General features: G+C 37.4%; 1 long non-coding RNA gene across 1 annotated transcript in view; it reads left to right on the forward strand.

Moving 5' to 3' along the window:
- The first annotated feature begins 5603 nt into the window (after positions 1-5603).
- LOC144330637 (uncharacterized) overlaps positions 5604-24780 on the forward strand; it is a 67783-nt gene continuing 48606 nt past the window's right edge. Inside the window, exons 1-2 of the long non-coding RNA XR_013396972.1 lie at positions 5604-5753; positions 23708-23766. This is a non-coding gene — a long non-coding RNA (uncharacterized LOC144330637). The remainder of the gene's footprint in view (positions 5754-23707; positions 23767-24780) is intronic.

The raw sequence follows: 24780 nt of genomic DNA on the forward strand, positions 1-24780 counted from the left end.
TGTTAACAACTGGTCAGGTTCTGGAGATATTCTGAAGGTAAAATAGTTAAGATTTGCTGACAGATTGGATATGGGTTGGGAAGAAAGAGAAATGCAAAGGATAATATCAAGATTTTTTCCTGATCAATGGAAGGGTGGAATTGCCGTGTACTGTGATGTCAAAGATTACGGCAAAAGCAGATTTGGAAGAGATGAGATTGGAGATGATTTTGGCCATGAGGAATTTGAGATGCTTACCAAGCATCCAAATGGAGGTGTCAAGTAGGCAGGTGTATATGCACATCTGGTGTTTGGGGGAGAGGTCTGAGCTGAAGGTATAAATATAGTAGTTATCAGTGTGTGGATTGTATCTCAACATTTTTATCTAGTAAGATCAATTGAAGAGTAAGTTCAATAAAGAGAAAAGATATAGGGACTGAGTCTTGGGTCACTCTGTTATAGGTATTGAAGAAGTAATAAGCCAGGAAAATGAGGTTGAAATAGGAGGACAACCAGGACTTTCTGAAAGACAAGTGAAGAAACTGTTTTCAAGAAAATGAGGGGATCAACTGTGTCAAATACTGTTGAGTAGGCCAAGTAAGATGGAAACTGAGAATTGCTCTCATATTTAGAAAATGAAGGTATGTAGTGACCTTGATCAAAGTTGTTTTGGTGAAGACCATATTGGGAAGAGTTCCAGAAAGAAAGTGAGATAAATTAAAAACAGGGCTCCCTGTAAAGGAGACAACAGAAATGATATAAATGTGAGGTCAAGAGGTGGAAGATATTTTATTTTTCAGCATACTCCTGGCTGACAGGAATGAGTCAATAGAGATGGGATACAAGAGAAAGGAAATACCTTGAAATGACATCTTTGAATAAGGAGAGAAGGCATTTAGGAAACAAGTAGAGGAAATGATCTCGGATCTTGGATTTGCTAAAGGATGATGAAATCTGTAAGTTCAGAAACCAATAGATCGGTATAGGTGACAGTGTACATGAGGAAGTTCTCTTGTAATTGGTTCTATCTTCATTAGCTGAGAGTGAGGAAGGGGGGGCAATTAGAGGTAAAAGAAGAGAAGAATTAGTTATTTAAGATATTGGGAAGGTGGATAGATTATGGAGATATCGCTGGATTGTCAGGTAGCTTAATTGCCCATTTGAGATTAGGTTATGTTATGTGAAACAAGTTAATATGCTTGTATATTTTTCACAAGCCATTTTAGCTGTTCAAAATACAGGAATAAAATAGAAAAAAAATGTTAGATTTAACAACAAATTGAGGTTTTGCAAGGGGAGGACAGGCATACATTTTAGTGCACTTTCTTTTATTATGCTTCATAGATACTGCATTTTTTACACATTAAAGGTGTGTGCCTGCATCAAGCAAGTCTACTGGCATCATTTTTTTTCAACAGCATATGCCCATTTTGTATCTTCGTCACATTTTGATAATTATTGCAAGTTTTCAATTTTTAAGTTATTATTTTATCTGTTATGGTGATCTGTGATCAGCGATCTTTGATGTTACTATTGTAGTTATTTTGGGGAACAATAAATGGCACCCATGTTGTTTTCATGCCCATAAATCAAGCAGTAATTTTTGGCTTTCATGTCTTATTATTTAAGACATATATTTCATAAGATTATAGCTGTCATAAATAGCAATTCTTCTGATGGATCTGGGCCAAGTAAATTGAAAACCTTTGGAAAAGGATTCACCATTCTAGATGCCATTAGTAAAAATTGTAATTTAGGGAAGAAGGTCAAAGTGTCAATCTTAACAGAAGTTTCGACAAGTTGATTCCCACTCTCCTGGATGACTTTCAGAGGTTCAAGACATCAGTGGAGGAAGTCATTGCAGATGTGGTAAAAACAGCACAAGAATTAGAATGAGAAGTGGAGCCTGAAGATGGGACTGAATTGCTTCATCTCATAATAAAACTCAAACTTGTAAAAAAATTTGTTTCTTATGGATGAGCCAAGAAAGTGGTTTCTTGAGATAGAATCTACCCCTGGTAAAGATGCTGGGAACATTGTTGAAATGACAACCAAAGATTTAGAATATTGGGTCTGCTTAGCTGGTCGGGCAGTGGCAAGATTTGAAAGAACTGACTCCAATTTTGAAAGAAGCTCTACTATGGCTAAAATGCTATCAAATAGCATCACATGCTGTAGAGAAATCTTTGTTAAAGGAAAAGTCAATTGATGTGACAAATTTCATTATTGTCTTATTTTAAAAAGTTGCCACAGCCACCTTAACCTTTAGCAACCACCACTTTTATTAGTCATTAGCCATCAACATCGCGGCAAGATATTCCCCCAGCAACTTACTGAAGGCTCAAATGATCATTAGCAGCTTTTAGCAATAACTTTTTTAAAATTAAGATATATATTAGACATAATGCTATTGCAAACTTAGTAGACTACAGCGTAGTGTGAACATAACTTTTATTTACACTAGGAAAAGAAAATGTGTGTGACTCACTTTATTGAGATATTTGATTTACTGCAGTGGTCTGGAACTGAACCTACAATATCTCCAAGATATGTCTATATAAGGAGAAAGGGGCAAAGGATTTGAGAATTTATTGAGCATGATCTCAATAATGGGCCTTGGAATATAAGCTTTCCTCCTTCCTCCTGCAAGTGTTTAATGATAGCCTGTGAAACATGCGAATTTTGGGGATGGAGAAATTAACAGACATGTTTCCTGCTCTGAGAAAAGAAATTATATTATCGTCCATTATTTCCCAAACTGTAGTCATTCAAATGTCCCATCGTATTTTTGTTATGTCTTTTTGCTCTCTATATTATCATAGAGTATTTTTTAAAATTACATATACTTTTATGTCTTAATAAACTTATTTGAAAAGGCATTATTTTTGGTCTCAATGAAAAGCGAGTCTCATTTGCCACAAATAGAAGGTAATTATTAAACCCAACACAATTAAAACAGTATATATAACTAAATTCAGCCCAGCTACTTTATTTGCTGAAGGCTCCAAGCCTAGATTTGCAGTCTGCTTGATAAAAAAAGGAGACTATTAAGTGTAAAAGAGTTGTTAAGGGCATACCAGCACAAAACTTAGCCCTTCTCCAGTCATTAGAAGGATTGAAGGGAAGGCAAAGGAGAATTTTTTCCACTTATCCTTAACCGTTATGAAGTGCACCATAGAGTACAATGTAAAAGCAACTCTCATCTCTCTAGTGATGCACACCCTATGTTTAAAGAAATACATATCCAGTAGGAAGACAGCCATACAAACAAACAAGTACAATATATGTGGCAATGATGAGCAACAGATTCCAGTTAGAGCATGGATTGTAAAGAGCCTTGAAAGCCATAGTAAATGAGTTCATCTTTCATTAAAAAAATAAAGTTTAGAAATCAAGAGATGACTTGAGGATGAGTGTTCAGAGAATTGTGTTATTGTTGAGTTAGAAACTAAATCAGTGAGAGTCAGACTCCATAGAAAGTATGCCGCATGGTGATGGATTATCCATTCGGTTGGACTACAGATGGCCATAGAAGGTTCCACCATCAGAATGGAGTTAGTATCATTCTCTTACACTGGGGCTTGTTTGGCACATGAACTTCACCTCCTCTCTCTTTTTTTTTTTAAATTAACTTTCCATTCTGTGCTAGAGAAAAGAACTGTGAAGGCAGAGATGCCAGTTAAGAGAGGAAGTTACCCAGGTTGGAACCTATAATGCCTAAAATATGTTAGCAGAAGTTGAAATGGGAAGACAGAGTTGGAGATAAAAGGCATTTGACTGTAGTACCTGTAGGGGTTAGCAATAGATGGATTAGGGCAAATATGTGAGAGGATGAATGATTCTAAGACGACAAAGTAGTTCGCTGATATTTAAGAGTATGTGAAATGTGAATTACAATTTAAGAGACTAGTGTTGTCAAACTTTGTGAACTATTTTAGCTGGAAATAGGCTTTTCTGGCTTATTTTCTGCTTCTTACCCTTGAAGTTGCAGACAAATGAAGTTGTCAAATATAAAACTTTCTTATTTATAAGGCATGTCTGAACTATGAATTAAACATTAGAACATAAATGAAATTACTTTTTATTTAAACATTAGATTTTTAATAAAGGCTTAGCCTGAAATTTGGCATGAGAAGGGTCCATGAGGTGGTAAACCCCATGAAGACTGCAATAATACCTGTTTTTCAATAAATAGCTATTTAATAAATGAAAACATTCTAAATCTTGCTATGTCAGTTTTTTACTTGATCAAATTACTTTGTTTATTTTTTCATTAAAAGTATTCATTGTGAACTACTTTCTGCCAGGCAACATGCTTTATAATCAAACAAAAACATTGTCAGTTTTCACAGATCCTTCTAGAGGATGAGATAAACTATAATAAAACAACCACACAAATAATTTTTAAATAGCAAATGTAATTGCATGCTACTAAGGCAGCCATGAGTTGTTAGGAGAACATGAATACATTCATTTACTAATTCAATAGTTATTTGTTGAACCCTAATGTGTAATAGGCACTAGCAATATATACATATACACATAAGGTTGGTGCAAAAGTAATTGTAGTGTTTGCAATAAAAAGTAATGGCCAAAACCGCAATTACTTTTGCACCAATCTAATACACATATACACACACACAAACACACAGTCACACACAGATATGTATATTAGCTCATGCAACAGTGATATATTAACTTTTGGTAAATAGGAAAAGGGATAGGAGTGCAAAGGAGGTCATGATTTTAGATATAGCAGCCTGGAAAGGAAGAATTCAGTGGGAAGGTAACTTGAATAAGTACGTGAAAGAAGCCATCTATTTAGGCTTTCTCTCTCCACCATCTCAATGCATAACACTTTACAGAAACCAGGGTTGTTGTGATGATTAAATGAGACGACATAAGGGAAACCATCTAAACTAGGACCTGGAGTCAATACCTAATTGAATGAATCTGTTCCCTGGATTCAGAAGAGGTGCTGAAATGTGGTCCATGTACGCCTACATATTCTCTTCCTTGTTCCACCCAGCTTCTAAAACAAATAAATCAGCCTTCCCAGCTCATTCTTAATGTGATAAGTTGTATTTGTGTGGAACTAATACATTTTGTAGTTAGGCTTGCTCCTGTTCATTCAGCTCTTTTAACTCTACAGTGCTGCAGAAGCCAGACTTGCTATATACTCTTGTTTGCTCTACACATTGCTTGAGGAGTATAGAAAAGTAACACAAATAACATTCAGTGGCAGTTCTAGGTCAGAATGCAAAACACCCTGGACAAATTTCCTTGTGTGGGTTACAGTGTCTGTAGCTAATTGTAGCAGATTGGATAGCACTCAGTTTCTGGGGCAACTTTGGTAGGATGCATACCCTTTTTAAATCTCAGTCTTCTCAGCCACAAAACAAAAAGAAAGCTAACCTTTTCTGACCCCTTCAAAATGTAAAGAGAGGGAAATAAGTTAATGTTTGGAAAGGCCTGCGTGACCCTTGAAGCCAAGACATTATCAAAGTACAAAGTAAATTACAAGAGCTGTTTGCTATCCCATTAGTAACTCAAATAGTACAAGAGGCTCCTCCTGTCAAATCCAAGTTAGGCTTGTAGTGTGCACTCGCTTTGTTCATGAGGACAAAAATGGAAACACAAGAGTTGGAAACTCTCATTGGACTCATTTTTAGAAAGGTTTTGCAGTAGAAATCCTTATGAGCACAGACAGGTTCTCTTTCACAGGTGCATTTAGCCCCAGTCCCTTCACTGAGCCCTTGGAGCCCGGAAATAAGGTAAGGTTTGGAGCTTGGAACCCAGAGACAAGATTTGAGGACTTTTGTGACTGTAGTCAAGTTTCTTAGCATCACCAATACTCTATCTCTGGATATGTAAAATGAGAATCATCATCACCAGTATCATAATTACTTTTTGGTTATGCTGTCTCTTTAACATAATTAAACAGCTAAAATATATGGACTGTTAACTCTTACCATGTTAATCACTCTATTATACTATCTCCTTAAATCCCCACAAAACTTTATGAGATGTGGTTTATTATTATCCTTAATTTTCACACAAAAAGATGAGGCAGTGAAAGGTTGAATATATTACCCCTATTAAGAGCTCTCAAAGGCAGGGAGCCTGAGATTCCGTTCTCCGCAAATCTGCTGAGCCCAGACTGAAAAATGAAGTCCTACCTCTCTGAGCTCCATTTGTCTTCATATACACTAGAACTGGCATGGAGTGCCCAGTGTTACCCATCTATGGAGCAGAGATGCTTTTTGATTTGTAAAGCATTATTAAAATGATCCTATGCCATGGTCACATTTCCACAGGACAAATGTGTCCATCAAACCTTCCTGCAGGACAACAAGCATTGAGGCATTTATTGCATCTGCCTGTCTAGCACTGGATGGCTCTAAAAATAAATCCATTCTAGCTAAGATGAGAAGAGTGAGGGCTGGTGCATGGCTGTCCTGAGCCCATACTTCGATTTAGTCTCTTTTCAACCTGTTATCCTACAGTGTTAAACCAAATTGTATCTATTATAATCTGCAATTCAATTCTCTAGTATAATCGCATACTTATGAGGGATAGATATTTGGGATAGGGGTGTGAGAGAGGGAGGGGTGGCAAAAAGCAAATAGAAGTACAAAACATTTGGCTTCTGATAGAACATTTTTAGCAGTCTTCAAATGTCTTTTATACATGAATCATCATTTAGATGAGAATTGGATCTCACACCAAGTTAGACAGCAATTGTTGTGAATTAGGTGGAATGGAGAGCTAATATTTCTTCCATTCCTAGTTGCTTGGAAGAAAAGACAAAATTTGACTGTATGTTTATGAGGCAGAGAGAGAGGCCATTATTTGAGAACTGACATTTAAATGAACAACTCGATTTTTGCCAGACTTTGATATTTAATCTTTTTGGGATAGGAGAGAAAAGGGAAGAAAATGTTGACTCACCTAGTATTTGCTGGTGTCTCAAAGGATTGTGGTGGGTAGGAATAGGATAAGAGGACGGACAAAGTGGGAACTAACCATCCAGGTCATTAGAAGTCGTAGATACACTAAGGATCCTGTTGGTCTTTTAATTCCAACGCATCTTCTGCAACAATATTCAAACTATGCCTAGGATAAAGAAAGTGGATTCGAAAACAATCAAAATAACATTCAGTTCACTGCAGAAACCTCTCAAATATATAAAATTGGGTATCACAAGATTGAAAACGCCAAAGAGATGTCTTTTTTTTTTTTTTTCATATCAAGAGGTGATTAAACACCATTGTTAAGTGCTCTCCCAGCCTCAAAACTTAGACATTCTACTTTTACCTTTCACAAAGTGGTATCATATGAGCATTAAGCTCACACCAATTCAGCAACACTCAGTCTCAACCAGGACAAAACAATAAATTGTTCAGGTTATTTCTCCCATCACTCTACTAATTTGTATTTCAGTAATGTTCTGAATAGGGTGTCAAGTGCAGAAAGGGACATATCCTTTTCTGGAATTACAAAAAAGTAAAAAACTCTAGGGATGTTGAACCTACTCTCCTGGAAGGATATATGTCAGTCTACAAAGTGGCCTTGCACACCTTTGTAATCCATTTTCAAGATACTCTTAATTGTACATTTAAAAAAATATCCCATACTGACTTTAGGACTTTGTCCTTCGGGAAGATACAATTCTTCCATACCGCAATTAAACTGATATTCCAAAATGTGACAGATCATGTATCTCCCTAAATAATGCTTTCACGTTCAGTCATTCCACAAATATTTAATAGGCACCTACTATTTTTTACAGGTATTGGAAATACAGTGGTACATAAAATAGAAAATATTTCTTCTAGTGAGCTTTTACCCCAGCAGAGAAAAGCAGAAAATAAACAAATAAACACATATTAAGCAAGATGATCCCAGGTAATAGAAAACATTAAGGAGAAAACAAAACAGTGATGGAGAAATTGGTGAGTCAATTTAAGACAAAGCTGCAGGAAGCATCCCTTCTAAGAAGGGGATATTTATGCCGAGACATGATTGGCAAATGGTGGGAAGGAGTCAGCACAAGAGCCTCTGGGGTGGGGGAATCAGAGACATAAATTACTGCAAAGGCCTTGAGACAGGAAGGAACTTGGCTTTTTTGAGCCGCAGACAGAATATCAGCAGAGCTGGATCTTCAGAAGCATTAACTACTAGTAAGTTCTTTGTCAGCATAAAAAGCACAACTTGATCTGATACCACCTGACTTTCCAATTTCATCTCTCAACACTCTTTTTCTTTCACTCTCTCCCCTAGATTTGCTGAACTATTTGGAGACTTCTCATGTGTGTACTAGGCTGTTCATGTCTCCATTTATCAGTACACACTGTTATCCCTGCCTGAAATGTGCTTTTCTATTTTGTAACCTGGTGAATCCCACTCACTTTTGAAGATAAATCTTCCCTTTTATTCCTGTAGAATCACAGAGCGAAAATGATTAACTGCCCAAATTATCCAAAATTCTATCACCATCAAAGGGCTTTACTGCTTCTTTTAGAGCCTATATTCTAATTGAGTATTCTTTTTTAATGCTATACTTTGACTAATCATAGAATTTAGCATAACTTTTTAGGTCATAGACTCCAGAAAAAGCACATCTTTCTTATATCTAACACAAAAATATAGGTCAGCAGTCAGTACATTAATCAATTATTTCTCCTTCCCTTCCCTTCTTCCTTCCTTCCTTCTTTTCTTCCTTCCTTCCTTCTTCCTTCCTTCCTTGTTCCTTCCTTCCTCCTTCCTTCCTTCCTTTCTTCCTTCCTTCCTTCCTTCCTTCCTTCCTTCCTTCCTTCCTTCCTTCCTTTCTTCCCTCCTTTCTTCCTTCTCCTTTAGTTCATTTAACTAAATTTCTAGTTCATTTAACTAAATTTAGGTATAATATTTACTACCTCCCTTCTCCTCATCCCTTGCAGCCATGTTATTAGGCTCTGACTTGACAACACATGCTTCATCTACTCACCTTCACAAAGTCATGTTGTTACCATCCTCTCTCTTCACTAAATATGATCCTGGTGGTCTTGTGTTCTTCCTTCCCTTCCTATGCACCAAGAAGGGCCTTTACATTGTTAACCTCTAAAAGGGACTATTCCAGATCAGCCTGCTTCATGCAGCAACCCTCCCCGTGTTTTCTGTCATGTCACCACTTATTTCCTTCACAAGACTAATCAAAATATTTTGTTTTCTAGTTTATAGTTCACCTTTTACTTTAATATAAGTTCCTTGAGGACTGAAACCTTGGATGCTTTGTACATCGTTGTATCCCTAGTACTCAGCATAGCATTTGGCACATAGCAGATGTTCAGTATGTACCAAATGAGTAAGTGAGTGAACGAATAAATGAGCATGTACCTGAACACGTGTATCATGCCAAGATCTGTATTAGGTAATGGAAATTATTTTTTTTTTCAAAATTGTGTTCAAATATATATATGTATATGTGTGTGTGTGTGTGTGTATGTATGTGTATATATATATATATATATATACTTTTTAAAATTATTACTTCTTTTTTGATGGAGACTGGGGTCTCACTATGTTGCACAGCTGGCCTTAAATTCCTGGCCTCAAGTGATTCTCCCATCTTGGCCTCCAAAAGTGCTAGGATTATAGGTCTGAGACACTGTGCACCACCAATTTTTTGAAAAATTAAATCATGGCCTTTGCCTTTGAGTCACTTTTTCCTTCCTTGTAAATCTAGCCTTTCTTTCTTCTGTTCTCACACTTAAGAAAAATATTGTTTAGTACATGGAGTTAGAACCTTGTGATAATGTCCTACAAGAAAGGTCATTGGTTTCATCTGGATTTTAAAAAAAGTTATCTATGTCCTCAAAAGAGTCTCTAACCTTCAGCGTCATTTTGTAGTCTTTTGAATTTGATAATAAGATGGTGTGAATAGGTTAGATCAAGTATATCCCCTGATTAGCACTCATCACAGCGTACTGTGGTTAATGATTCATATACCTTCCTTACCAGACTGAGATATTCAGTGGCAAGCACTGCATCTTGTTTATTTTTGTTTCCAGTCTTCATCTAGTATCACCATAGGCATACTAAATTTTTCTAAGACAACAACCTAGGCATAAACTTAATTGTTTTTCAGAGCGTGTAGAAAGCTTTAGAGATTATGTTAGCTATCTGCTAACTTTTCAGATTTGAGAAATGATGGGAAGTATTGTGTTCAAAATAAATGGCAAAGATAAAACTGTGACTTGGGTCTGTGATCCCACAACTTGAGTACTTCTTCCTTGTTCAAAGTCACATCTTTATCTGAGAGGAAGAAAAAACAAAAACACCATTCTTGGGAATCATTCTGGTTAATGGAAACTCTGCTCTCTTGGGGCAAGGCAGCAAACAACAAATTAAAAATAAATGCTGAGCTGGCATGAAGATGATGTTTCATCTAAAGATGACACAGACACATGCCAATGGGACAGCAAAGAAATTCTGTATCCTCTGAGATCATGATTAGCAACAAGGAGCTGTAAACTGTCACTAAATTCACCTGTTAGGTGATGCTGGAGAAAATCATTCCCTTCTGAAGACTGCACTGCTTTCAGTCACAATAAAGAATTAGACCTGAGAGTAACTTGGAGGCAGGCAGCATAGCCACTCTTTTTGCATCTTTACAACGAGAGGATTAACAATTTTCAAATAATTAGCATGATGGTTAATTTTGTGTTTAGTTGACTAAGCTAGAGAGTGCCCAGATAGCTAGCTAGACATTGTTTCTCGATGTGTCTGTGAGGATGTTTCTGGAAGAAATCACCATTTGAATCTGTAGCCTGAGTAAAGAAAATTGCTCTTCTCAATGTGGATGGGCATCATCCAATCTATTGCAGGTTGAATAGAACAAAAGGCAGAGGAACGGAAACTTCTCTCTCTTTGCCCAACTGAGCAAAGTGAGACATTGGACTTCTCCTTCCCTCAGATCAAGACTTGCACCAGTTGCGTTCCTGGTTCTCAGACTTTCAGACTTGAACTAGAACTTACCCCATCAGTTTTCCTGGTTCTCAAGAGTGGGTTGTGGACTCCAGAAGAAGATAAACTTTTCTCGTGCCTAACACGAGACATGAGGGTTTCTTGTGTCAACCCTTAATAAATTAATCAATCATTTCTCCTTCCTTCTTTGAAAATAAATAAACCACCAGCTTTCTGAGATCTCCAGCTTTCAAAGGGCACAATGTGGGGCTTCTCAGCCTCCATAATCATGCGAGCCAACTCCTTATAATCTCATTCTCTCTCTCAATACAGTCAGCCCTCCATATATGCAGGTTTTGCATCTGTGGATTTAACCAACTACAGATCAAAACCATTGATTATGGCGGGCCAAAAGTACTTATTTTTAATCCATGATTGGTTGAATCACAGACACAGAATCATGGATATTAAGGGCAATTGTGTATGCCATTTTACATAAGGGATTTGAGCATCCTCTAATTTTGTTTTTCGTGGGATGTCCTGGAACCAATTCCCCATGAGTTCAGAGAGCTGACCATATCTATCTATCTATCCATCCATCCATCCATCCATCCATCCATCCATCCATCCATCCATCTATCTCCTATTAGTTCTGCTTTTTTTCTGGAGAACATTGACGAATACATAGCATTTTAAATTCTTGAATAGTTAGTAAGCCTTATAGGTGACGAATGTTAACTATGTTAACTGGAACACTCAATTTACTGGAATAATTCTATTTTCTAGATTATTGATAAAATCCTAATTTAATTTCCTTGATTTTCTTAATGTATTTGGGAAGCAAAGATGATAAGGGAATCCATGAAGAGTCAGGATCTCAATATTTGTTGAGCACTTTTGTTGGAGATGACTGCTTTCCAACAACAGTTCAATAGCCATAGTGGTCCTCATTGTTTATGTAGCATCTTGGGTAATCAGTTTCTTACCCAAACTTTAATGTCAGTTCCCTCTTGGTCTTATTAGTTTACTTTAGTGTTTCATCTGTCAGATTTCATCTATATCTAAATAGCCCATATTCTTGACCTTTTATCATCTGCTCTGCTAATGTACTCCTGGGCTATGCATGAAGCCCATTTGATGGTTTAACTGTGGTTTGCAAACAAAGGCCAGACAGTTGGTATAGGGAGAACTCCCATCTGGCCTAGGCAATTCTTTCTTCTCAAAAACTATTGTGTTAACCCAAACAATGTGAAGTGGAGTCAAAATTTACACATAAAACAAAATGTAAAAAATACAAATTTTAAAAAAGCCACTTGTTTTTGAAAAACATTCTCTTTTGTTCTGGGCCCCCATTCCTGCTGATGACAAAAGAAGCTGGGAGTTGGTCTTTAACTTTCCATTCCCTTCCAGTTTAAAGCAGTCTCTTTTCTTTTTCTCTTGCCTTACTCTTACTTGTACAAATAATCTGTAGATCTAAAGTTCAAATTTCCTGTTAAGGATATTTATTTCTTCTGTTAAGAAATCTCCCTTCTCTGCTTCCTTTGAGCAGAGGAAGAAGCTTCTATACTTTGGTGCTGCCCTTTGTTTGGGATGCCTTTTCTCGGGATACCTTTTCTCCTTAGTATTTGGACAGGGATTCCTCTGAGGAATTACTTACTACTGAGGTAAAGTTACTTTGGCACAGGTGATGCTCAGTTACCTCTTCTGGATAGCTAGTTTCCACAGGAATTCACCCTGGGTCTAGCTGCACATCCCATTTACTCCCAAAATTGGTAACACTACTATGCATCCTCAGCGGCTTTGCCCCTCCCATCACCATTCACAGATTCAGCCTCCAGCACTCCCTGCCCATGGTCTTCTAAATCTCCTAAGAGGTACTCAGCAATTTCCTGCTCATAAAAGGTAGGAAAGTAGAAGTATACTTTTAGCGTCCTTGCTCTGATCAAAGTTTTCATGCTACTGTCATAGTTGGCTTTATCCACTCCATGTTAGAGGACAGACAGTTTCACCTCAACCGGAAATGATACAAGTGCTCCAGTTGCCTGTGGCTCCCCATATGACCCATCTGTGGTTTCTATCTCCAGGGTACCCCCTGAATTCACTCCACGGTTGAGGTCTGTAAAAGGTGGTAGAAACTGTAAATACCTGCAAAACCAAAGTAGAGTCCCTTCTCTACCTTTAATCCCTTCAAAGTGTTTCCAACCACTATTTCATCCTTGAAGTAGAAAAGTTCTCCACCTCCTTTTGAAATAGGGAGAAGCATCCTTGGCCATATGTGGAGTTCTCTGTATCCATAGCTCATAATAATACTCCATGTTCAAACCTTCAAGATTTTCTCCTACTACACAAGGAGAAATTTTTGAATTTAGAAATGCCTTTTTCTCTTATGAGAGAAATTCTTCTTGTAAGACTTGTGACTTCCTTTGGGCTTTGCATCCTATTTTGGAAGATAAAAGTTGAATATTGACCATTTTTCCTTTCTTCTTCTCTAATCCTAATCTTTCTGGAAACAAATGGACGCTTTCACTTGTGCCCAGAGGAAGGAAACATCAGGAGGAGAAAACTTCAAATAATATTTTAAAACATTATGTTACAATGGTAAAATCCTTTATAAGCTCCCCAAAGGAAGAGTGAATGGTATACATTTCGTAATTGACCCATTTCATTTGGCCATATCAATTATACCACAAACCCTTTACCATGATGAATTTTCTCCATAAATTTGAACTGAATGCAATTCAAATTTGTTCACTATAGTTGCAATCAACAGATATTACTGAGTACCTGTTAATACGCCAGGCACTGTGCTAAGTTATGGGAATACTGATTAAGGAAGTACTTTTATTGTCTTTGAGGAGTGCATACCCTATGAACAAACCAGGCTTGTAAGTAAGTAAATTACTTTCAAGTAAATTTTAAAATCAATGTAATTATTTCAAAGACTATGGGAATAGCCATAAGAGAAATCTCTGACAATCTGTAAGAAAATACACTATTGTGATGCAGAGAAGGGAAAATCTAAGGGACTTGAGGATAACTCATGAAATGAAGTGATGTCTTCGTTGGACTGTAAAGGATGACTCATTAAGTGGGGAGTCATTCCAGGCAGAGGGATTGTATGTGAAAAAGGACCAATGCATAGCTTGGATAAAGAGACATTTGACTTCACTCACCATATGTACTCACAGAAGTCAAGTATTTTTAATGCACTGATTAAATACTGTGTGCTGACAATCTAAAGAGCACCCAGTCTTCTTTATATTTCAATATAATTGAGTCTTCTTTCAGAACACCCAGTCTGGGCATAAGAAAAGGGAGACACACTAAGGTAAGGTAAGTGTGTAGGTAAGGTAAAGTTAAGGTAACCAGAGAGTGTATGGGACATAAAGGAAGAGAGTCTGGGGTATGTACTGCACTCCACTTTCTAGATAGACTGCAAAATGTTCACACCTTTTCTGGACGGCTAGTCATACTACTTAGAAGGCTGTTTGGGATAAAATGACCTGATTAGGAGGGAGTGGTACTTAAGAGAGAAGAGTTTAGACAGAGTTTAGTAGATTTTGTAGCACAATTGGAGTGGGGAGGGAGTTGACACAGCCCCCAACTGGCCAGCTTTTCTGATACCCTGATTTGTATAAGCAATCATTTCTCCTTATCATTTAGTGATGTGCTGGATGAAATTTTTCTTTAAGAGCAAAGACAACTCAGAAAGATGAATGTGTGTTGCTGAGCTACAGAATTAATCAGCCTGAGGGAGAGGAATCTCTCATTTATTAGGAAGCCACTATTTTGGCTTCTGTGATCACTTAGATTTTTATATCTTCACTTTCTATAAAGATAGCTTTCACAAATACATACATTATAGGCATGAATGTGGGAAAATGTTTAGCCATCTTAAAAAAATTCAGTGTGCATATTAAAATACTGCTTAGTGACAGAATCAGAACTAGGTTCTAGAACTCCTATTTCCCAGTCTAGCACTTTTTCTCCTGGTTGATATTTTAAAGTTTTATGAAAAACAAACAAAAACTTTAACATTTCCATATAAATCTTTCGTAGTAGCTACTTGTGTGTAGATAAAATAATAGTTATTAACTTTATACAAATTCTATAATACAAGTAGTTACCTAAGTGTTTCACATATAGAAGGTTATTTAGTCTTCAGAATGACTTCATAATGTAGGAAGTACTATTACCCTTATTTTAAAAATGAAGAAACTGAGGCCTAGAGAAGTTAAGATTTTTGGTTAAAATCATATGGCTACTAAGAAGTAGTCAAGCCTGAGTTACAAATCCTGTTCATTTACCTTCAAAACATTGCACCATACTGCCGTTTTAATGCTCTTCTAGTAAGTAACCTTAAAATTTGGAAATCTGGAGAATAATCCCCAGCTAATGATCTGCTATTAGGCAGTACCTTGGCTTATCTATGAGGTGCAGAAGAATGTCAGCCCCAAGGCCTCTAGTCTTTGGATGAGAGGAGGCAGACTGGAGTCCTGGAGTTCCTGAAGGAATTATCAAATTCCTCATATTTTCTCTTACATTCCATGTAGCCAACCAGAGTCTTCTTCCAATCTTGCATTAAAAGTAATGGCAAAAACTGCAATTATTTTTGCATGATCTAATAAAAGGAAAGTCACCATGAGTAAAAAGTGGACTCCACACCAGTGTAGCCCCACAGAGGTCTAAGTTTGTAACCTGGGCCATGGGTGGGTACAGAACTGGGGACAGAAGATACAGTTAGTGCATTGGGACTTTAGGAAGACAAGTTACTTATGTTGGTTCACTTGAAATCCAGTATGGGTTATAATAAAAAAGATATGGTGAGTTATCTGAGATGGAGAAATACAATTGAGAGAGGTAAGAAAGTTTACAGGTCTGCAATGATGGAAATAGACTGATTTCATGAAGGAAGAGGGTGATGTTGCTATGGGGTTTGAGTTCAAGAGGGAATATTTCAGGCAGAATGGGTTTTACCAAAATAGTCAGTATTGTAAAAATTTCAACTGAGGGGGCCTTGGTGTTGGAGCCAGGGGCCTGCATGTGAGAGCTGAGTGGAAATGCAGAAGGCTTGGACAAGCTTATTCCTTAGCATTCCTTCACAAATATATTTGTTATATATGTGTTCAAAGTTTATTTTGGGAGACTCAGCCCCAATATCATATACCCACTCGGCAACACAAATGCCATATTCTTCACCAAATCCATACTTACTATAGGGCAATTTAGGTACAATCTCTTGTGACTTGGTCATGCTATAGAGTGAGCTCATATTTCCTCTTACATCCCATGTAGCTTACCAAAGTCTTTTTCCAATCTTGCATAGTATTCTCAAAGGAGACTTACAATAAACACAATTTTCTTTATTTGGTGACATTTCCAAAGAGGTTGAAAGCCCCCTTGAGAATAGAGCTCCCGGCAAGTACTCAGCTAGTATTCTGCTAAATGCAGATCTCATGAGAGCAGATTCTAGTTCTGGATGTGCCCAGAAAAATTTATGTAACTTGGACAATTTGTTTTCCTATCACAGGCTATCTAACTTATCCATAAAGTGAGGCTACTGAAAGAAGCCAGACACAAAAGAACACAGACCGTGTGACATTATTTACATAAAGTGTTCAGAAAGACAAATCCATATACACAGTATGTAGATTAGGGATTTCAAGGGGCTGGAGAGAAAAATGAGAAGTGATTGTTAATGGGAACAAGCCTACTTTTTAGGGTGATTAAAATGTTCTATAGTTGAACAATAGTGAGGATTCCATAACTTTGTGAATATACGAAAAACAATTAGATTGTGTAATCAAAATGGTAAATTTTATGGTATGCAAATAAAATTTCAATTAATAAAAAACATATGAAGGCTTTTTCTACTGCTGAAAAGTTTCACAAGTAAGGTTTTTTTTTTTTTAATGAATTCAACCTGTAACATAGTAAGAAGTCAAATGCATTTTCATTTGCAAATTTTTTCTTCTCTTTGCTCCCAAGCTATAGACCACAATTATTGATGCTTTATCCAATTGCTCATTTTCCTAGCAGTGAGAATTTGCTAATTATTTGCAAATTTGACAGACAGGCAAATTTAGGAAAAGGGGAAGATATTTTCCTGGATCAGAGTCTTGGGAAATGAAAGAAACTATATTTATCTCAGTGGGCTTCCATCCTGTTTCAGTGAGCAGTTTGAGCTTGAATCCAAGTGATTTGGCCATGATACAAATAGCACACATTATATGCAAATTTCCCAAGCATATGAAAACAATCACATTCACAGTTGGAAGAAAGTGAAACAAAATCTATATATAACCACATAATCACTTATTATGCTAAAAATACCCTCTTTTAAGACACTTTTTTATTTTTTATTATTCTCAGTGGTTGAAAATAAATTTGTACTATGCTCTCTGTGGCACTAATAATCAATTGTAGAATTATGGCATGAAGTTTTAAACAGCTTTTTTTTCCCCCTTCTGAGCAATTGTTTCTTGAAAGCAGAGAAACAGTGCCTTTCTCCTGTTTCTAGGCCTTGGAGCAAAAGCTATCATTTTAAACACCTGTTTTGATCTTAAAATGCATAAAATTCCAGCATATGTATGATGATGCATGACATCTAGCTGTGCAATACTTACTACACTACTGTCTCGATGACACTGTCACTTAGATGATGGAGACTGGGGATCTTTAATTTGCTATTCTTGATCAGCATCCATAACTGAGATTACTGCAGCTCAGGGAGAAAGCATCACATTCCCCTTAGAGGTGCCTCAATGCTCTCCACCACTAATAAGGTTCAGTACTGAAAGAAGAAGGCAGAATGTACACCAGGCTTTTTATTTTTCTAACACTTCCCTTACCCATTTGGCTTTATCTTCCTTCTCTGGTGATGAAAACAATCAAAACAACTTCATGGCTTATAAAAATGCTTTCCATGTATTTTTTGTTTTGTTTAAACGCTGGTATAGAGGAGATTTTGGAAATGTATTCTGTACCATTATCCCTCTGTATCTGTCTGGAATTAGCTCCAGGACCTACCTTAGATATCAACATCTACAGATACTCAAGTCTCTAATATAAAACAGTGTAGTATTTACATATAACCAATGCATATCATCCTGTATACTTTAAATTATCTCTAGATCATTTATGGTACCTAATGCAATGTAAATGCTATGAAAATAGTTGTTACACTGTATTGTTCAGGGAATAATGACAAGAAGAACAAACTGGCACATGTTCAGTACAGACACAATCTGTTTTCCCAAATATTTTCTATTCCCTGTTGGTTGAATGTATGGATGTGGAACACATGGATGTAAAGAGCCATCTCTGTAGGCTTGGAAAAGCATATATTCCTTGACAACAGGTAAAAAAAAAAATTAGAAGAGGCTTCAGTTGATTTCCTGGGGGCTTGGAAGCCTGTGGGGGTGGGAGCAGTGGGTACCAGCTGGTGGTAGGAGTGGGAGTGGTAGGCTGGGGTAGCAATGTGTAGGAGCATATTAAAGGCCCTAAGGAGCCTACAGAACACTGGCTTTCCACATTTGGAAAACTATCCTACGGGTTCAAGATCTTAACTGTTATCTTGGTATTTAAGACCTATGAAAATGCTAAAACTTATGTTTTTGGTTTTTTTGTTTTGTTTTCTTTTTTGAGATGAGTCTTGCTCTGCCCCCCAGGCTGAAGTGCAGTGGCGCGATCTCTGCTCACTGCAAGGTCTGCCTCCCGGGTTCATACCATTCTCCTGCCTCAACCTCCCGAGTAGCTGGGAATACAGGCGTCCGTCACCACGCCAGGCTAATTTTTTGTATTTTTAGTAGAGACGGGGTTTCACTGTGTTAGCCAGGATGGTCTCGATCTCCTGACCTCATGATCCGCCCGCCTCGGCCTCTCATAGTGCTGGGATTACAGGCATGAGCCACTGCACCCAGCCAAAACTTATGTTTCTTTATCACCTACTCATATATAAGAAGCATCTTCAGGCATTGTATTGTTCTCACATGCAATTGAATATTTTCCTTGAAATTTGGAAAAGTTGTGTCTTCCTGTGACTCTTCTGGGTAATCTTATCTACTCTCCTAACTTCAGGAACACATATAAAACTATGTTTTCTGCATAATTCAGGTTTGCCATTCCTACTCATGGGTAACACACAATCCCTGATCCCAGTGATTTAATACCACAAAAGTTTATTTCTCAGGTACAATCCACTGTAGGTTAGGTGGCTCTTCTTTGAAAAGTCATTTAGGAATTCAGTTCTTTCTATAATTTGGCTCAGTCATATTATAGTCTATAAAATAGCTCTACCAACCTGGGGGTCTTTCACTTCCAGCTTCATGGATGGGATAAGAGTATAGACTGACATACTTGTTGAAGATTTTAAGGACTGTGTCTAGAAGTGGCTTCCTTCTCTTATCTCCACATTCTGTTGGCTATAACTAGATACGAGCTAAGTGCAAGGGAAGGTGAAAATAATGTTCTCCTGTGTCCTCTTGAAGGAGAAATGGTATTGATGAGCATCAAGTTAGTCTCTGATTAATCCTGTCTGATCATCATGGATCAAGTTTATTCTTTCTTCTAAACATGAAATATGTCCTCATCCTCCCCATGGAGAACAATTTGATATCCTTTTCAAAACAGCAGGTCTCCAGATAATGTTCAGGCCTCTACACTAGATTCACATGTGTGCCCTTGTTACTGAATGCCAGGGGTTCAGGTCCTGTTGCTTGCCACACAGAAAGACAATTACTGAGGCAATGGGTATTGCCAGGGAAGTAGGCTTTGTTACAGGTGATGCCAACCAAAGAGATTGAAGACAAATCTCAAATCTGTGTCTCCCTCTCAACTGAAGTTAGTAGTTTATACAACTGCAAAGGAAAACAGGAGGGGCAAAGAAAAGGAGTTGGTCAACGGGCAGCAGGTGATTAAAGAGAGGTCTTGCATCTCATTATAACCACGTGTGGGAAACCAAGAATTGGGGAAGTGTAAGGAAGCAGAGTTGGTCAACAGGCGGCGGGGTGCATCTCATTGTAAAAATGTAAGTTTCTCAAGCTTCAGTTCTATGGGCTCCTGGCTTATTGAAAAATTGGGCCAGTTTTATTTTTATGGTCTGATAGTTCATGAAGACCAGTATCCAACCCCAGTTTCCCTCCTTGGCTACCACCATCAAATATACAATAGTAGAATAGGGATGGGATAATTGCAATGTGTACTCTCATTTGTGAAGGGAAAAATACAAGACACATAAATCAATAGTTATAGTGGATGCTGTGGTGCCCTCCCCAGATCTTCCTTTATGAACAAGGTCCTTAGCCTCTCAGCTGCTGATGGCTCACAAATGAGCCCCCCTCCAGGAACTGCTATCTAAAAATCAGTGTCTTGACGAAGAGTATGACCTGCCTTGTGGAAGCTTGCATCCAATGACTAGTGCAGAGTATGAGACATCAACTCTTTGTCTCAATGAGGACAACTTGAAGGGATCTCCTACCCTCTAACCTCTGGTGGGATTGGCTGAGTTCTTTGTTGAAATTACTTCACTGGTTCAATGTTTCCCTTTGCCTAATCTTACTTTTCTTACTCCTTAGAGGTGTTGTTTCCAACATTTCCCAAATAACCTGTGGCACACATATCTCAGGGTCTCTGAATCTGTTTCCTGAGGGCCTTGAGCTTCAACACTGGTCATAATTGCTCTGAAATTCCATGGGGCCAATCTTATGAATTCCCTCTAGTCTGGGTGGGTAAAAATAGTTCCTTTTAGGCTCTGATTTTGCTCTCTGTTGGAGGAAATCCCTTGTCTTTTATAGTTTATGGACTGTGGCTCTACTCTTGAGGGTCTTCTCTTTGTTCAGTTTCTTTGGGGACTCTAAAGTGAATGCTGGAGAGCATACCATTGTTAGGGGTTTTGAGGCTTTCTGCCTGCTTGTGATAGGTCAGGATCCTAAAGGTCACCTCAAGTCTCAAAAAGCCAAAGACGTTTTGAATGAATTTGTGACTTATTTGTCAATGTAATTCTTTCAACACCTTCATAGCTTCTAATCTCTATACATTCCAGCCAGTTTCATGTCCAGTAACCACACCCTAAAACCTTTCCTAGACACAGTTCTCAGACCTACTTTATTTCTTCGCTTTTTCAAAACCCTGCCTCTCTGTCTTAACTAAAGCTACCTTGAGGTTAGTGGGATTGAATGGGATTGATGGAGTCTGAATTTATCATTGCTCTAGTCACTCATCCAACTGAAGGATTTTTCCTAGACTTAGTATTTCAAAGTCATTAAACATCTCATATCTTACTTTTGAAGGTCTAGAATCTAGAATATTTTCACTTTTTCACCCCTAAAAGGTCTTGAATTTCTCAACTTTCTTTATTCTCTTTCATTTCTGCCTGCAAAGTATCTAATTCTTCCTTGAGGTCATAACTTATAATATCTTACCAGACCACCCATTGGTAGCCAACATATTCTACTAAGATTCTGCTTTCCAAGCCTTTCTGCTAGAGCTATTGGTTGACTAAGCATGCTATCTGTATTGAGAACAACTGCAACTAAGAAGGGATTCAAATGAAGTGTCTTGCAACTGCATAATCTGAAGACCTAGGCTTCCAGCCTGTGTCAGCTTCCTTGATGCTCATCTCTGAATGCTTAACCAATACCAAATATTTATCTTTGTGTTATGGTAGTCCCCTCTTCAAAGTACCGATTTCTGTATAAGGTTATATAACCAACCACCTGGTAATCTCAGTGACTTAGTACACAAAATAGTGGAATTCTCCCTCATGTTATAGTTTGTTGCAGATTGGATTGCTTTTCTAAGAAGTTTTCCTTAAAGAAATGCATCCATGATTCTTCCATAGTGTGACTACAACTCCATATTCTTTTGTTTTTGTCATGAGAACCTCAAGATGATTTTAAGGTCTGGGCTTGCAAATGGTGCATATCACTCCTGCTCCCATCTCGTTGTCCAGCAGTAGTCATGAAAGTATCTTTTATGGCCAATAAGAATCATAAAGAACTCCAGGAAATTTATTCTTCCTCTGTTCTTGGGAAAAGCAAGAGAAACTGAGAGCATCTCATCACTTGCTATCATATTCCCAATTTCATATCTCTGTAACCTAGATTTTTCCCTGAGTTGAAAATATTTATTAAATAATATTTAAGATGTATATGGTATTTCAGTTTAAAAAGTGAACTTGCATGCGTTATATTTTTTGACTCTCAAAACATCCCGTGTGATATGTATTAATATTTTCATCTTCCTTTACAGATGATAATATTGAGGCTTGTGAGTCAAATTCCTTAACAAAGGAATAAAGCTTCTACTATATGACAAGTAGTCTGCTAGGTACTAGTGACAGAAAGGTGACCCCAAATCAGATACAAACTCTGTTCCCATGCTTATGCTTTAAAGTAAGAAATAGGTATTAACTGAACAAAACGTTAATAGATGTGTATTAACAAAGGAGATCAGTGCTCTGTAAGAAAGATACATAATTGTGCAAAAAATGTATTTAAAAAATAGCTTATGCAGCTTCTTTTTGGAGTGATTATATTTAAAAATTATCATATGATGATGATTGTACAACTCTGTAAATATACTAAAAACAAACCATTAGTTGCAGATTTTACATGGCTGAATTTTATAGTATGTACATTATATCTCAATGAAGCTGTTAAAAAAAAAGAAATACATGCAGGGAAAATACAAGACAATTTACCCAGGCCAAATTAGTCATATAAACTGTAAGTACTGCAGAAAATCAATATTAAAAATAATTACTATACTTTTCTATTAGGTTTTCAGTTTCCCTAGGCTTTTAAAAAATATATCAGAAAATGTTAAAAGATAGTATTTAAAAAGAAAAGTCTTGACAATCCATTAACTCTTTATTTTTATATCTTGTCCTTTTCTTGGGGCAAATTATGTTAATCATGATAGAATAGAAGCTACATTTTTCCCTAGGTAACTTCTTCTGCAGTAGAAACAATAACTGGTATAGCGTAATGTCATTTTCATCCATCCGATTAATATATTATGGTTTTGCTTAGCAGTATAAAAGACATTGAAAGTATAAACAAAACCAGACAAATGAAACATAGCCTAAACTGAAGGACTCAAGGAAACATACCTTGGAGAACTCGTAAGTCTGATATCTGAAAGTGACCTGGAGTTAATAAGGGAAGAATAAAAGAACAACATTTTGAACAGAGGGGTAACTAAGGAACCAAGAAAGGCTTGTGCAGGCAGAGACACTGCATAAGTGGAAATCCAGCAGGAGGGTCCAGGAAGGCCTATATTGTGTAAACCTGATAGACAAAGTTAAGATCTTTCCTTTTTTTCCAAAAGAGTTTTCTAATTAAAAAGTTTAAGGTGGAAAGTCAAGGTTAATTTGAGGAACAGCTTTCTTGGTTGTTTGCTTGTTTGTCTGCTTGTTTTTTCCATAGAGTCTATTTCTAGAACTTAAATTGCTCATCTACATTCAGCTTTAAGTGGTTGAAATGGAATCTTGAACTCAAGCTACCTGGCTATGGAGGCCACTAGACAGTACCCAGTATAGTGGGGACAAGCCAAGTCAGCTAAGCTGGCGCTGCAGAAGGCCCTCGTCAGGCCACCAGGAAGCTAAGTACTCCTAGTGATGCAAGAAATATACTCAGAAGTATATAACCCTTGGGCAGGTCAAATTTTCTTATTGTGCAAACAGTATGGATCCTTGAGGGTTGGGGCTGCTTGCACCCAAAGATAAAGAGTGGAAGGTTCTGAAACACACTGACTCGGCATGGACTATTATGCTCTATTACAGACTCAAGTCACACCTCTGAGGAGCCAGGGTGGCATTGACAGCTGCGTTTTCACCCACAGGTATCTTTGATTTCCTGTGTATTCCTCTCACTGGTTGTTTGCTAGTTCAGTATTAAACTAAACTAAAGGTAAACTTTCCAAATACGCATCTCTATTACAGCTATCACTGATTTGTTGCCTGTTCAGAATGCATGGCCATAGTTGTAGTGTTCAGCTAACACTGATTCTGATTAATCATTAATCACTGCCCATGCCAAACCAGTCAACTTTCACTGCGGATCCTGGCCCGTCTTCAACTTGGGAACAGCCTTTGTGAATCAGCCTAGCTCAGCCTGGTTGTGAAGTTGGAGCGGAGAATTCTGGCAGAGGGTTCTGACATGGTTTGTAGAATGGGTGGAGAAAGTAAAAATGGGTGCAGGGGAACTAATGGAAACAATGTACTAGGCAAAAGTCCTGCAGAACCTCTCTGAATTGAGATCTTGTACTAAGACATGCAACAGAGCGGGTTTCCCACCTCTGCCCCAAACATCCTGGGAAATTCTCCAAAGCTGCCCAATCACTTTGTATTTGTTCCATAACTGAGGTCCGTGAGTATAAGGGCAATTTTTCTTTCATATGAAGCTCTGTGCATATGAAAAGTAAATTTACCTTCTACTTCTAAAGATCTGTAGTAGGTACTGCAGTAGGAATATTACACATGTGGTCATATTTCACCTTCATATTAAAGCTTTGAAAATGTATGATTTTCATTTTTCCCATTTAAAAAATAAGAAACTTAAGTGTCAGAGCAGTTAAATAATAATAAAGATTATGCATGTAGAAAGTGGCAGAGTGAAGGTTCAAACCCAGATCTTTCTAATGAGCTTTCTAATGAGCTTCTTACTTAAATATTCAAAACTGATCTCCTTTAAAATGTTTTACTAAATGAAAAACCTTGAAAGACAAGTTTTGTGTGTCTTGCCAAAATTATAGGTCTAATTAAAGTCAGAGTTGGGCTTTGGTAAATATCTGTTGAATTGTCTCTTCTTGCATAAGCTCTTCAAAGTGCTTTGGGACTATAGGAAAGAGATCCAA

Source organism: Macaca mulatta, chromosome 8 (assembly GCF_049350105.2).
Source record: "Macaca mulatta isolate MMU2019108-1 chromosome 8, T2T-MMU8v2.0, whole genome shotgun sequence".
NCBI lineage: Eukaryota > Metazoa > Chordata > Mammalia > Primates > Cercopithecidae > Macaca > Macaca mulatta.